The following is a 14,737-nucleotide window of genomic DNA, read 5'->3' on the forward strand; positions in this document are numbered from 1 at the left end:
AGATGTTCACCAGATGGTTTATAGATGTTCACTAGATGGTTTATAGATGTTCACTAGATGGTTTTAGATGGTTTATTGATGTTCACTAGATGGTTTATTTATGTTCACTAGATGGTTTATAGATGGTTAATAGATGTTCACTATATGATTTGTAGATGGTTTATAGATGGTTTATAGATGTTCACTAGATGGTTTATAGATGTTCACTAGATGGTTTATAGATGTTCACTAGATGGTTTATAGATGGTTTATAGATGGTTTATAGATGTCCACTAGACGGTTTATAGAGTGTTAATAGATGGTTTATAGATGGTTTATAGATGTTTATAGATGTTCACTAGACGGTTATAGATGTTCACTAGATGGTTTATAGATGTTCACTAGATGGTTTATAGATGGTTTATAGATGTTCACTAGATGGTTTATAGATTTTCACTAGATGGTTTATAGATGTTCACTAGATGGTTTATAGATAGTTTATAGATGGTTTATAGATGTTCACTAGATGGTTTATAGACTGTTAATAGATGTTTACTAGATGGTTTATAGATGTTCACTAGATGGTTTATAGATGTACACTAGATGGTTTATAGATGGTTTATAGATGTTCAATAGATGGTTTATAGATGTTCACTAGATGGTTTATAGATGTTCACTAGATGGTTTATAGAAGTACACTAGATGGTGTATTGATGGTTTTTAGATGGTTTATAGATGGTTTATTGATGTTTATAGATGTTCACTAGATAGTTTATAGATGGTTTATAGATGTTTATAGATGTTCACTAGATGGTTTATAGATGTTCACTAGATGGTTTATAGATGTTGACTAGATGATTAATAGATGGTTAATAGCTGTTCACTAGATGGTTTATAGATGTTCACTAGATGGTTTATAGATGGTTAATAGATGGTTTATAGATGTTCACTAGATGGTTTATAGATAGTTAATAGATGTTCACTAGATGGTTTATAGATGTTCACTAGATGGTTTATAGATGTTCACTAGATGGTTTATAGATATTCACTAGATGGCTTAGAGATGTTTATAGATGGTTAATAGATGGTTTATAGATGTTTATAGATGGTTTATAGATGTTCACTAGACTGTTTATAGATGGTTAATAGATGTTCACTAGATGGTTTATAGATGGTTTATAGATGGTTTATAGATGTCCACTAGACGGTTTATAGATGGTTAATAGATGGTTTATAGATGTTCACTAGATGGTTTATAGATGGTTTATAGATGTTCACTAGATGGTTTATAGATGTTCACTAGATGGTTTATAGATGTTCACGAGATGGTTTATAGATAGTTTATAGATGGTTTATAGATGGTTCACTAGATGGTTTATAGATGGTTTATAGATGTTCACTAGATGGTTTATAGATGTTCACCAGATGGTTTATAGATGTTCACTAGATGGTTTATAGATGTTCACTAGATGGTTTTAGATGGTTTATTGATGTTCACTAGATGGTTTATTTATGTTCACTAGATGGTTTATAGATGGTTAATAGATGTTCACTAGATGATTTATAGATGGTTTATGGATGGTTTATAGATGTTCACTAGATGGTTATAGATGTTCACTAGATGGTTTATAGATGTTCACTAGATGGTTTATAGATGGTTTATAGATGTTCAAATGATGGTTTATAGATTTTCACTAGATGGTTTATAGATGTTCACTAGATGGTTTATAGATAGTTTATAGATGGTTTATAGATGTTCACTAGATTGTTTATAGACTGTTAATAGATGTTCACTAGATGGTTTATAGATGTTCACTAGATGGTTTATAGATGTACACTAGATGGTTTATAGATGGTTTATAGATGTTCAATAGATGGTTTATAGATGTTCACTAGATGGTTTATAGATGTTCACTAGATGGTTTATAGAAGTACACTAGATGGTGTAATGATGGTTTATAGATGGTTTATAGATGGTTTATAGATGTTTATAGATGTTCACTAGATAGTTTATAGATGGTTTATAGATGTTTATAGATGTTCACTAGATGGTTTATAGATGGTTTATAGATGTTCACTAGATGGTTTATAGATGTTGACTAGATGATTAATAGATGGTTAATAGATGTTCACTAGATGGTTTATAGATGTTCACTAGATGGTTTATAGATGGTTAATAGATGGTTTATAGATGTTCACTAGATGGTTTATAGATGTTCACTAGATGGTTTATAGATGTTCACGAGATGGTTTATAGATAGTTTATAGATGGTTTATAGATGGTTCACTAGATGGTTTATAGATGGTTTATAGATGGTTTATAGATGTTCACTAGATGGTTTATAGATGTTCACCAGATGGTTTATAGATGTTCACTAGATGGTTTATAGATGTTCACTAGATGGTTTTAGATGGTTTATTGATGTTCACTAGATGGTTTATTTATGTTCACTAGATGGTTTATAGATGGTTAATAGATGTTCACTAGATGATTTATAGATGGTTTATAGATGGTTTATAGATGTTCACTATATGGTTTTTAGATGTTCACTAGATGGTTTATAGATGTTCACTAGATGGTTTATAAATGTTCACTAGATGGTTTATAGATGTACACTAGATGGTTTATAGATGGTTTATAGATGTTCAATAGATGGTTTATAGATGTTCACTAGATGGTTTATAGATGTTCACTAGATGGTTTATAGATGTTCACGAGATGGTTTATAGATAGTTTATAGATGGTTTATAGATGGTTCACTAGATGGTTTATAGATGGTTTATAGATGGTTTATAGATGTTCACTAGATGGTTTATAGATGTTCACCAGATGGTTTATAGATGTTCACTAGATGGTTTATAGATGTTCACTAGATGGTTTTAGATGGTTTATTGATGTTCACTAGATGGTTTATTTATGTTCACTAGATGGTTTATAGATGGTTAATAGATGTTCACTATATGATTTGTAGATGGTTTATAGATGGTTTATAGATGTTCACTAGATGGTTTATAGATGTTCACTAGATGGTTTATAGATGTTCACTAGATGGTTTATAGATGGTTTATAGATGGTTTATAGATGTCCACTAGACGGTTTATAGAGTGTTAATAGATGGTTTATAGATGGTTTATAGATGTTTATAGATGTTCACTAGACGGTTATAGATGTTCACTAGATGGTTTATAGATGTTCACTAGATGGTTTATAGATGGTTTATAGATGTTCACTAGATGGTTTATAGATTTTCACTAGATGGTTTATAGATGTTCACTAGATGGTTTATAGATAGTTTATAGATGGTTTATAGATGTTCATTAGATGGTTTATAGACTGTTAATAGATGTTTACTAGATGGTTTATAGATGTTCACTAGATGGTTTATAGATGTACACTAGATGGTTTATAGATGGTTTATAGATGTTCAATAGATGGTTTATAGATGTTCACTAGATGGTTTATAGATGTTCACTAGATGGTTTATAGAAGTACACTAGATGGTGTATTGATGGTTTTTAGATGGTTTATAGATGGTTTATTGATGTTTATAGATGTTCACTAGATAGTTTATAGATGGTTTATAGATGTTTATAGATGTTCACTAGATGGTTTATAGATGGTTTATAGATGTTCACTAGATGGTTTATAGATGTTGACTAGATGATTAATAGATGGTTAATAGCTGTTCACTAGATGGTTTATAGATGTTCACTAGATGGTTTATAGATGGTTAATAGATGGTTTATAGATGTTCACTAGATGGTTTATAGATAGTTAATAGATGTTCACTAGATGGTTTATAGATGTTCACTAGATGGTTTATAGATGTTCACTAGATGGTTTATAGATATTCACTAGATGGCTTAGAGATGTTTATAGATGGTTAATAGATGGTTTATAGATGTTTATAGATGGTTTATAGATGTTCACTAGACTGTTTATAGATGGTTAATAGATGTTCACTAGATGGTTTATAGATGGTTTATAGATGTTCAATAGATGGTTTATAGATGTTCACTAGATGGTTTATAGATGTTCACTAGATGGTTTATAGATGTTCACTAGATGGTTTATAGATAGTTTATAGATGGTTTATAGATGGTTCACTAGATGGTTTATAGATGGTTTATAGATGGTTTATAGATGTTCACTAGATGGTTTATAGATGTTCACCAGATGGTTTATAGATGTTCACTAGATGGTTTATAGATGTTCACTAGATGGTTTTAGATGGTTTATTGATGTTCACTAGATGGTTTATTTATGTTCACTAGATGGTTTATAGATGGTTAATAGATGTTCACTATATGATTTGTAGATGGTTTATAGATGGTTTATAGATGTTCACTAGATGGTTTATAGATGTTCACTAGATGGTTTATAGATGTTCACTAGATGGTTTATAGATGGTTTATAGATGGTTTATAGATGTTCACTAGACGGTTTATAGAGTGTTAATAGATGGTTTATAGATGGTTTATAGATGTTTATAGATGTTCACTAGACGGTTATAGATGTTCACTAGATGGTTTATAGATGTTCACTAGATGGTTTATAGATGGTTTATAGATGTTCACTAGATGGTTTATAGATTTTCACTAGATGGTTTATAGATGTTCACTAGATGGTTTATAGATAGTTTATAGATGGTTTATAGATGTTCACTAGATGGTTTATAGACTGTTAATAGATGTTTACTAGATGGTTTATAGATGTTCACTAGATGGTTTATAGATGTACACTAGATGGTTTATAGATGGTTTATAGATGTTCAATAGATGGTTTATAGATGTTCACTAGATGGTTTATAGATGTTCACTAGATGGTTTATAGAAGTACACTAGATGGTGTATTGATGGTTTTTAGATGGTTTATAGATGGTTTATAGATGTTTATAGATGTTCACTAGATAGTTTATAGATGGTTTATAGATGTTTATAGATGTTCACTAGATGGTTTATAGATGTTCACTAGATGGTTTATAGATGTTGACTAGATGATTAATAGATGGTTAATAGCTGTTCACTAGATGGTTTATAGATGTTCACTAGATGGTTTATAGATGGTTAATAGATGGTTTATAGATGTTCACTAGATGGTTTATAGATAGTTATAGATGTTCACTAGATGGTTTATAGATGTTCACTAGATGGTTTATAGATGTTCACTAGATGGTTTATAGATATTCACTAGATGGTTTAGAGATGTTTATAGATGGTTAATAGATGGTTTATAGATGTTTATAGATGGTTTATAGATGTTCACTAGACTGTTTATAGATGGTTAATAGATGTTCACTAGATGGTTTATAGATGGTTTATAGATGGTTTATAGATGTCCACTAGATGGTTTATAGATGGTTAATAGATGGTTTATAGATGTTCACTAGATGGTTTATAGATGGTTTATAGATGTTCACTAGATGGTTTATAGATGTTCACTAGATGGTTTATAGATGTTCACGAGATGGTTTATAGATAGTTTATAGATGGTTTATAGATGGTTCACTAGATGGTTTATAGATGGTTTATAGATGTTCACTAGATGGTTTATAGATGTTCACCAGATGGTTTATAGATGTTCACTAGATGGTTTATAGATGTTCACTAGATGGTTTTAGATGGTTTATTGATGTTCACTAGATGGTTTATTTATGTTCACTAGATGGTTTATAGATGGTTAATAGATGTTCACTAGATGATTTATAGATGGTTTATGGATGGTTTATAGATGTTCACTAGATGGTTATAGATGTTCACTAGATGGTTTATAGATGTTCACTAGATGGTTTATAGATGGTTTATAGATGTTCACTAGATGGTTTATAGATTTTCACTAGATGGTTTATAGATGTTCACTAGATGGTTTATAGATAGTTTATAGATGGTTTATAGATGTTCACTAGATTGTTTATAGACTGTTAATAGATGTTCACTAGATGGTTTATAGATGTTCACTAGATGGTTTATAGATGTACACTAGATGGTTTATAGATGGTTTATAGATGTTCAATAGATGGTTTATAGATGTTCACTAGATGGTTTATAGATGTTCACTAGATGGTTTATAGAAGTACACTAGATGGTGTATTGATGGTTTATAGATGGTTTATAGATGGTTTATAGATGTTTATAGATGTTCACTAGATAGTTTATAGATGGTTTATAGATGTTTATAGATGTTCACTAGATGGTTTATAGATGGTTTATAGATGTTCACTAGATGGTTTATAGATGTTGACTAGATGATTAATAGATGGTTAATAGATGTTCACTAGATGGTTTATAGATGTTCACTAGATGGTTTATAGATGGTTAATAGATGGTTTATAGATGTTCACTAGATGGTTTATAGATGTTCACTAGATGGTTTATAGATGTTCACTAGATGGTTTATAGATAGTTTATAGATGGTTTATAGATGGTTCACTAGATGGTTTATAGATGGTTTATAGATGGTTTATAGATGTTCACTAGATGGTTTATAGATGTTCACCAGATGGTTTATAGATGTTCACTAGATGGTTTATAGATGTTCACTAGATGGTTTTAGATGGTTTATTGATGTTCACTAGATGGTTTATTTATGTTCACTAGATGGTTTATAGATGGTTAATAGATGTTCACTAGATGATTTATAGATGGTTTATAGATGGTTTATAGATGTTCACTATATGGTTTTTAGATGTTCACTAGATGGTTTATAGATGTTCACTAGATGGTTTATAAATGTTCACTAGATGGTTTATAGATGTACACTAGATGGTTTATAGATGGTTTATAGATGTTCAATAGATGGTTTATAGATGTTCACTAGATGGTTTATAGATGTTCACTAGATGGTTTATAGATGTTCACTAGATGGTTTATAGATAGTTTATAGATGGTTTATAGATGGTTCACTAGATGGTTTATAGATGGTTTATAGATGGTTTATAGATGTTCACTAGATGGTTTATAGATGTTCACCAGATGGTTTATAGATGTTCACTAGATGGTTTATAGATGTTCACTAGATGGTTTTAGATGGTTTATTGATGTTCACTAGATGGTTTATTTATGTTCACTAGATGGTTTATAGATGGTTAATAGATGTTCACTATATGATTTGTAGATGGTTTATAGATGGTTTATAGATGTTCACTAGATGGTTTATAGATGTTCACTAGATGGTTTATAGATGTTCACTAGATGGTTTATAGATGGTTTATAGATGGTTTATAGATGTCCACTAGACGGTTTATAGAGTGTTAATAGATGGTTTATAGATGGTTTATAGATGTTTATAGATGTTCACTAGACGGTTATAGATGTTCACTAGATGGTTTATAGATGTTCACTAGATGGTTTATAGATGGTTTATAGATGTTCACTAGATGGTTTATAGATTTTCACTAGATGGTTTATAGATGTTCACTAGATGGTTTATAGATAGTTTATAGATGGTTTATAGATGTTCATTAGATGGTTTATAGACTGTTAATAGATGTTTACTAGATGGTTTATAGATGTTCACTAGATGGTTTATAGATGGTTTATAGATGTTCAATAGATGGTTTATAGATGTTCACTAGATGGTTTATAGATGTTCACTAGATGGTTTATAGAAGTACACTAGATGGTGTATTGATGGTTTTTAGATGGTTTATAGATGGTTTATAGATGTTTATAGATGTTCACTAGATAGTTTATAGATGGTTTATAGATGTTTATAGATGTTCACTAGATGGTTTATAGATGGTTTATAGATGTTCACTAGATGGTTTATAGATGTTGACTAGATGATTAATAGATGGTTAATAGCTGTTCACTAGATGGTTTATAGATGTTCACTAGATGGTTTATAGATGGTTAATAGATGGTTTATAGATGTTCACTAGATGGTTTATAGATAGTTAATAGATGTTCACTAGATGGTTTATAGATGTTTACTAGATGGTTTATAGATGTTCACTAGATGGTTTATAGATATTCACTAGATGGCTTAGAGATGTTTATAGATGGTTAATAGATGGTTTATAGATGTTTATAGATGGTTTATAGATGTTCACTAGACTGTTTATAGATGGTTAATAGATGTTCACTAGATGGTTTATAGATGGTTTATAGATGTTCAATAGATGGTTTATAGATGTTCACTAGATGGTTTATAGATGTTCACTAGATGGTTTATAGATGTTCACGAGATGGTTTATAGATAGTTTATAGATGGTTTATAGATGGTTCACTAGATGGTTTATAGATGGTTTATAGATGGTTTATAGATGTTCACTAGATGGTTTATAGATGTTCACCAGATGGTTTATAGATGTTCACTAGATGGTTTATAGATGTTCACTAGATGGTTTTAGATGGTTTATTGATGTTCACTAGATGGTTTATTTATGTTCACTAGATGGTTTATAGATGGTTAATAGATGTTCACTAGATGATTTGTAGATGGTTTATAGATGGTTTATAGATGTTCACTAGATGGTTTATAGATGTTCACTAGATGGTTTATAGATGTTCACTAGATGGTTTATAGATGGTTTATAGATGGTTTATAGATGTTCACTAGACGGTTTATAGATGTTAATAGATGGTTTATAGATGGTTTATAGATGGTTTATAGATGTTCACTAGACGGTTATAGATGTTCACTAGATGGTTTATAGATGTTCACTAGATGGTTTATAGATGGTTTATAGATGTTCACTAGATGGTTTATAGATGTTCACTAGATGGTTTATAGATGTTCACTAGATGGTTTATAGATAGTTTATAGATGGTTTATAGATGTTCACTAGATGGTTTATAGACTGTTAATAGATGTTCACTAGATGGTTTATAGATGTTCACTAGATGGTTTATAGATGTACACTAGATGGTTTATAGATGGTTTATAGATGTTCAATAGATGGTTTATAGATGTTCACTAGATGGTTTATAGATGTTCACTAGATGGTTTATAGAAGTACACTAGATGGTGTATTGATGGTTTATAGATGGTTAATAGATGGTTTATAGATGTTTATAGATGTTCACTAGATAGTTTATAGATGGTTTATAGATGTTTATAGATGTTCACTAGATGGTTTATAGATGGTTTATAGATGTTCACTAGATGGTTTATAGATGTTGACTAGATGATTAATAGATGGTTATATAGATGTTCACTAGATGGTTTATAGATGTTCACTAGATGGTTTATAGATGGTTAATAGATGGTTTATAGATGTTCACTAGATGGTTTATAGATGGTTAATAGATGTTCACTAGATGGTTTATAGATGTTCACTAGATGGTTTATAGATGTTCACTAGATGGTTTATAGATATTCACTAGATGGTTTATAGATGTTTATAGATGGTTAATAGATGGTTTATAGATGTTTATAGATGGTTTATAGATGTTCACTAGATTGTATAGATGGTTTATAGATGTTCACTAGATGGTTTATAGATGGTTTATAGATGTTCAATAGATGGTTTATAGATGTTCACTAGATGGTTTATAGATGTTCACTAGATGGTTTATAGATGTTCACTAGATGGTTTATAGATGGTTTATAGATGGTTTATAGATGTTCACTAGATGGTTTATAGATGGTTTATAGATGGTTTATAGATGTTCACTAGATGGTTTATAGATGTTCACCAGATGGTTTATAGATGTTCACTAGATGGTTTATAGATGTTCACTAGATGGTTTTAGATGGTTTATTGATGTTCACTAGATGGTTTATAGATGTTCACTAGATGGTTTATAGATGGTTAATAGATGTTTACTAGATGTTTGTAGATGGTTTATAGATGGTTTATAGATGTTCACTAGATGGTTTATAGATGTTCACTAGATGGTTTATAGATGTTCACTAGATGGTTTATAGATGGTTTATAGATGGTTTATAGATGTCCACTAGATGGTTTATAGAGTGTTAATAGATGGTTTATAGATGGTTTATAGATGTTTATAGATGTTCACTAGATGGTTTATAGATGTTCACTAGATGGTTTATAGATGTTCACTAGATGGTTTATAGATGGTTTATAGATGTTCACTAGATGGTTTATAGATTTTCACTAGATGGTTTATAGATGTTCACTAGATGGTTTATAGATAGTTTATAGATGGTTTATAGATGTTCACTAGATGGTTTATAGACTGTTAATAGATGTTTACTAGATGGTTTATAGATGTTCACTAGATGGTTTATAGATGTACACTAGATGGTTTATAGATGGTTTATAGATGTTCAATAGATGGTTTATAGATGTTCACTAGATGGTTTATAGATGTTCACTAGATGGTTTATAGAAGTACACTAGATGGTGTATTGATGGTTTATAGATGGTTTATAGATGGTTTATAGATGTTTATAGATGTTCACTAGATAGTTTATAGATGGTTTATAGATGTTTATAGATGTTCACTAGATGGTTTATAGATGTTCACTAGATGGTTTATAGATGTTGACTAGATGATTAATAGATGGTTAATAGATGTTCACTAGATGGTTTATAGATGTTCACTAGATGGTTTATAGATGGTTAATAGATGGTTTATAGATGTTCACTAGATGGTTTATAGATAGTTAATAGATGTTCACTAGATGGTTTATAGATGTTCACTAGATGGTTTATAGATGTTCACTAGATGGTTTATAGATATTCACTAGATGGCTTAGAGATGTTTATAGATGGTTAATAGATGGTTTATAGATGTTTATAGATGGTTTATAGATGTTCACTAGACAGTTTATAGATGGTTAATAGATGTTCACTAGATGGTTTATAGATGGTTTATAGATGGTTTATAGATGTCCACTAGACGGTTTATAGATGGTTAATAGATGGTTTATAGATGTTCACTAGATGGTTTATAGATGGTTTATAGATGTTCACTAGATGGTTTATAGATGTTCACTAGATGGTTTATAGATGTTCACTAGATGGTTTATAGATAGTTTATAGATGGTTTATAGATGGTTCACTAGATGGTTTATAGATGGTTTATAGATGTTCACTAGATGGTTTATAGATGTTCACCAGATGGTTTATAGATGTTCACTAGATGGTTTATAGATGTTCACTAGATGGTTTTAGATGGTTTATTGATGTTCACTAGATGGTTTATTTATGTTCACTAGATGGTTTATAGATGGTTAATAGATGTTCACTAGATGATTTATAGATGGTTTATAGTTGGTTTATATATGTTCACTATATGGTTTATAGATGTTCACTAGATGGTTTATAGATGTTCACTAGATGGTTTATAGATAGTTAATAGATGTTCACTAGATGGTTTATAGATGTTCACTAGATGGTTTATAGATGTTCACTAGATGGTTTATAGATAGTTTATAGATGGTTTATAGATGTTCACTAGATGGTTTATAGACTGTTAATAGATGTTCACTAGATGGTTTATAGATGTTCACTAGATGGTTTATAGATGTACACTAGATGGTTTATAGATGGTTTATAGATGTTCAATAGATGGTTTATAGATGTTCACTAGATGGTTTATAGATGTTCACTAGATGGTTTATAGATGTACACTAGATGGTGTAATGATGGTTTATAGATGGTTTATAGATGGTTTATAGATGTTTATAGATGTTCACTAGATGGTTTATAGATGGTTTATAGATGTTTATAGATGTTCACTAGATGGTTTATAGATGGTTTATAGATGTTCACTAGATGGTTTATAGATGTTGACTAGATGATTAATAGATGGTTAATAGATGTTCACTAGATGGTTTATAGATGTTCACTAGATGGTTTATAGATGGTTAATAGATGGTTTATAGATGTTCACTAGATGGTTTATAGATGTTCACTAGATGGTTTATAGATGTTCACTAGATGGTTTATAGATAGTTTATAGATGGTTTATAGATGGTTCACTAGATGGTTTATAGATGGTTTATAGATGGTTTATAGATGTTCACTAGATGGTTTATAGATGTTCACCAGATGGTTTATAGATGTTCACTAGATGGTTTATAGATGTTCACTAGATGGTTTTAGATGGTTTATAGATGTTCACTAGATGGTTTATTTATGTTCACTAGATGGTTTATAGATGGTTTATAGATGTTCACTAGATGATTTATAGATGGTTTATAGATGGTTTATAGATGTTCACTATATGGTTTTTAGATGTTCACTAGATGGTTTATAGATGTTCACTAGATGGTTTATAGATGTTCACTAGATGGTTTATAGATGTACACTAGATGGTTTATAGATGGTTTATAGATGTTCACTAGATGGTTTATAGATGTTCACTAGATGGTTTATAGATGTTCACTAGATGGTTTATAGATGTTCACCTAGATGGTTTATAGATAGTTTATAGATGGTTTATGTTCACTAGATGGTTTATAGATGGTTTATAGATGGTTTATAGATGTTCACTAGATGGTTTATAGATGTTCACCAGATGGTTTATAGATGTTCACTAGATGGTTTATAGATGTTCACTAGATGGTTTTAGATGGTTTATTGATGTTCACTAGATGGTTTATTTATGTTCACTAGATGGTTTATAGATGGTTAATAGATGTTCACTAGATGATTTGTAGATGGTTTATAGATGGTTTATAGATGTTCACTAGATGGTTTATAGATGTTCACTAGATGGTTTATAGATGTTCACTAGATGGTTTATAGATGGTTTATAGATGGTTTATAGATGTCCACTAGACGGTTTATAGATGGTTAATAGATTGTTTATAGATGGTTTATAGATGTTTATAGATGTTCACTAGACGGTTATAGATGTTCACTAGATGGTTTATAGATGTTCACTAGATGGTTTATAGATGGTTTATAGATGTTCACTAGATGGTTTATAGATGTTCACTAGATGGTTTATAGATGTTCACTAGATGGTTTATAGATAGTTTATAGATGGTTTATAGATGTTCACTAGATGGTTTATAGACTGTTAATAGATGTTTACTAGATGGTTTATAGATGTTCACTAGATGGTTTATAGATGTACACTAGATGGTTTATAGATGGTTTATAGATGTTCAATAGATGGTTTATAGATGTTCACTAGATGGTTTATAGATGTTCACTAGATGGTTTATAGATGTACACTAGATGGTTTATTGATGGTTTATAGATGGTTTATAGATGGTTTATAGATGTAGAGTTTATAGATGTTCACTAGATAGTTTATAGATGGTTTATAGATGTTTATAGATGTTCACTAGATGGTTTATAGATGGTTTATAGATGTTCACTAGATGGTTTATAGATGTTCACTAGATGGTTTATAGATGGTTTATAGATGTTCACTAGATGGTTTATGGATGTTCACTAGATGGTTTATAGATGGTTAATAGATGGTTTATAGATGTTCACCAGATGGTTTATAGATGTTCACTAGATGGTTTATAGATGTTCACTAGATGGTTTATAGATGTGTTCACTAGATGGTTTATAGATGTTCACTAGATGGTTTATAGATGTTCACTAGATGGTTTAGAGATGTTTATAGATGGTTACTAGATGGTTTATAGATGTTTATAGATGGTTTATAGATGTTCACTAGACTGTTTATAGATGGTTAATAGATGTTCACTAGATGGTTTATAGATGGTTTATAGATGGTTTATAGATGTTCACTAGACGGTTTATAGATGGTTAATAGATGGTTTATAGATGGTTTATAGATGGTTTATAGATGTTCACTAGATGGTTTATAGATGTTCAAAAGATGGTTTATAGATGTTCACTAGATGGTTTATAGATGGTTTATAGATGTTCACTAGATGGTTTATAGATGTTCACTAGATGGTTTATAAATGTTCACTAGATGGTTTATAGATGTTCACTAGATGGTTTATAGATGTCACTAGATGGTTTATAGATGTTTAAGAGTTCAAAGATGGTTTATAGATGTTCACTAGATGGTTTATAGATGGTTTATAGATGTTCACTAGATGGTTTATAGATGTTCACTAGATGGTTTATCGATGTACACTAGATGGTTAATTGATGGTTTATAGATGTTCACTAGATGGTTTATAGATGGTTTATAGATGTTCACTAGATGGTTTATAGATGTTGACTAGATGATTAATAGATGGTTAATAGATGTTCACTAGATGGTTTATAGATGGTTTATACCTTGTTTATAGATGTTCATTATATGGTTTATAGATGTTCACTAGATGGTTTGTAGATGTACACTAGATGGTTTATAGATGTTAACTAGATGGTTTATAGATAGTTAATAGATGTTCACTAGATGATTTGTAGATGGTTTATAGATGGTTTATAGATGTTCACTAGATGGTTTATAGATGTTCACTAGATGGTTTATAGATGTACACTAGATGGTTTATAGATGGTTTATAGATGTTCAATAGATGGTTTATAGATGTTCACTAGATGGTTTATAGATGTTCACTAACTAGATGGTTTATAGATGTACACTAGATGGTTTATTGATGGTTTATAGATGGTTTATAGATGGTTTATAGATGTTTATAGATGTTCACTAGATAGTTTATAGATGGTTTATAGATGTTTATAGATGTTCACTAGATGGTTTATAGATGGTTTATAGATGTTCACTAGATGGTTTATAGATGTTGACTAGATGATTAATAGATGGTTAATAGATGTTCACTAGATGGTTTATAGATGTTCACTAGATGGTTTATAGATGGTTAACCTGTTAGGGCTAGGGGGCAGCATTTGCACGTCTGGATAAAAAAAATGTACCCGATTTAATCTGGTTACTAATC

This window comes from Salmo salar, unplaced genomic scaffold (genome assembly GCF_905237065.1).
Source record: "Salmo salar unplaced genomic scaffold, Ssal_v3.1, whole genome shotgun sequence".
In the NCBI taxonomy this organism is placed as follows: domain Eukaryota; kingdom Metazoa; phylum Chordata; class Actinopteri; order Salmoniformes; family Salmonidae; genus Salmo; species Salmo salar.